Genomic DNA, 2769 nt, shown 5'->3' on the forward strand with positions numbered 1-2769 from the left:
ATGTTCGATCAGCGTCGTGCTTTCCTTCCTTCAAGATGGGTTGGAGCGAAGGCTGTCTCCCTCCACCCTCAAGGTCTATGTCGCCGCTATTGCCGCACAGCATGATCTTATAGAAGGTAAGTCGGTGGGGAAGCACGACCTGATCGTCAGGTTCCTGAGAGGAGCGAGGAGACTGAATCCTCCTCGCCCTCCTCTCGTACCCTCTTGGGACCTCGCAGTGGTTCTACCTGCCCTGCGGAGTGCTCCCTTTGAGCCTTTGCAGTCAGTCGAGCTTAACTTCCTGTCTATGAAGACAGCGCCTCTGACTGCATTGGCCTCCATCAAGAGGGTAGGGGACCTGCCTCAGGATCAGGATCTGGATCAGGATCAGGATCAGGCCCAAATTCCAGGCACGCTTCGTCAACGGAGAATGCGTTTCTCCGTTGATGAAGCGTGCCTGGAATTTGGGCCGGCTTACTCTCACGTGATCCTGAGACCCCGGCCTGGATATGTGCCCAAGGTTCCTACCTCTCCCTTCCGGGACCAGGTGCTGAACCTGCAAGCGCTGCCCCCAGAGGAGGCAGACCCAGCCTTGGCACTGCTCTGTCCAGTACGTGCTCTCCGCATCTATGTAGACAGAACGCAGTGTTTCAGGACCTCAGACCAGCTCTTTGTCTGTTATGGTGGGAAGCTGAAGGGAAAGGCTCTCTCCAAGCAAAGGTTGTCTCACTGGATAGTGGACGCCATTGCTTTGGCATACCAGCAGCAAGGTCGACCGTGCCCCCTTGGTGTGACCGCCCACTCCATCCGGAGTGTGGCGTCCTCTTGGGCTCTAGCGCATGGCGCCTCGCTAACAGACATCTGCCCAGCTGCAGGCTGGGCGACACCCAACACATTCGCCAGATTCTACACTCTCCGAGTGGAGCCAGTGTCCTCTCATGTACTCGCTTCAACCAGCTAGTACCGGACCCGCTCAGGTGTCTTCGCTTGCTCGCCATTCCACTCCACGGACTGGATACGTGCGATATTTCCTCAGGTGAGCTTCCCGAAAGCCCTGAGTTCCTCCAGCACTCCTGACGCTGGCACCAGTGTCTTTTGCCTGCGCGTCGGCTAGGTGCCTCCCGTGTGCATGGTCCCTCCTCTGAGCGACCCCCACATGTGTATTTCCACTGTAAGCCTCTCTCAGCAGGTGTCTTTCCCTTGGCAAGCCACCTTGCCACCCCTGGGGTTGAAATATTCCACCTGCGGCTGGACACCCCAGTGATTCCCCATATGCATCCCTCGGGTCATATGTGTATTCTCTAAGTCCCCCCCTCTGGGTTGGCAGTAATTGCATAATCCCCCAAAAATCTTGGGATATGCTCCCCAGTGTACCTTGGTATTCCTGTGCTAAATTGGAGTCCTTCGTCCGTGCCAGTTCACGACAGGGATCTCAGATTTACGCAGGGCACTGGAAGACAGCTGAAAAGGTGGCGTGATTGGACTGGTATCCCCATTCCTCATCCTCCGACGGAACTCAGAGTGACAACGAAAGGGAACGTCTCGGTTACGGATGTAACCCTCGTTCCCTGAGTAGGGAGCGGAGACGTTCCGTCTTCTTGCCACTTCCGCTGTACCGCGGGGATCGCCTGAGCTCAGTCTTGGCTCCTCAGCGAAGAAACATGTCTGCATTCTGCCGGGCTTCCTCCTTTTATACCCACGAGGTGGGGCGGAGTTGCGCCATGCAAATTCCGCAGACCCATGGCATTTCTTTGCCATTGGCTCGTTTTGTAGTACTCGAAGTCGATAGGCTTCCTAAGCGAAACCCCCATTCGTCGTCCTCCGACGGAACGTTTCCGTTCCCTACTCAGGGAACGAGGGTTACATCCGTAACCGAGACGTTTTTCCTCTTTGTCGCCATCTCTGTTCGAAATCTGCAATTGCAGTTATTCGTGGAATTATCAACTTTACGTGAGTTGTACTTCGACACCCTCGACACGGCACAGCGCGGATGAACACAATGTTTGAGTTGAGTGTGCAGCTGTCAGTCACCGCGCCGATGTGGATACTGGCATTCAGAATCACAGATTATTCTTTTTGGAAGTATGGCCAACATAATAATTTTCACTGGAAAATGTCCTCTGAAGTAACATCCACTTTTGTTCTGATTCTGACATTGCAGTAAATCGCGCTGATTTAAATCTAAAAATCGCTTATCATATCACGCAAAACCGTGCAAATAATACTTTGTTCTCAAATTGTTAATGTTAACAATGTCAGGATTGCTTGACTACATGTAATGTCCTTCCGCTATGTGTCCTTGTTTTCGCATGGGATCAGTTGCAGTCTCTTTTTTTTCTGTAGCCACTCCGAAGTCCGAACGAAGTCTTTTGCATTTTACAACGAGTGAATCTTCAGTTGTCACTGGTGATTGTCGTTTGAACCTTTCTGGATCCACCATCAAATTGATAAGTTTAATTATATCAAGTGCTGTGAGAAAAGGCCATAAATCTCCACCTCCAGCATCCTCACATGCAATATAGCCTACTAGCCGAGACTCCTTCTTTATGTGTACAGATGTGACGTAATGACGCAAAGACATGCTCGAATTTCCTGCGGAAATCCACCAGTACCACTGGAATTAAAAAACATTATTACAAGCTTAAAGTTTTGAATCGAGCTAAGGCAAGCAGATAGTTTTAAACACTGGCTGGTTATGTATTTTCTCAAATATGTATTTTGGATAATTTTTGATCCAAAAAAAGCTACGGACTGCAGCTTTAACAAAATTACGAATCTGAAGATATCTAA

The sequence above is a fragment of the Rhinichthys klamathensis genome, unplaced genomic scaffold (assembly GCF_029890125.1).
Source record: "Rhinichthys klamathensis goyatoka isolate OS25496 unplaced genomic scaffold, OSU_Roscu_1.1 h1tg000111l_1, whole genome shotgun sequence".
Lineage (NCBI taxonomy): Eukaryota > Metazoa > Chordata > Actinopteri > Cypriniformes > Leuciscidae > Rhinichthys > Rhinichthys klamathensis.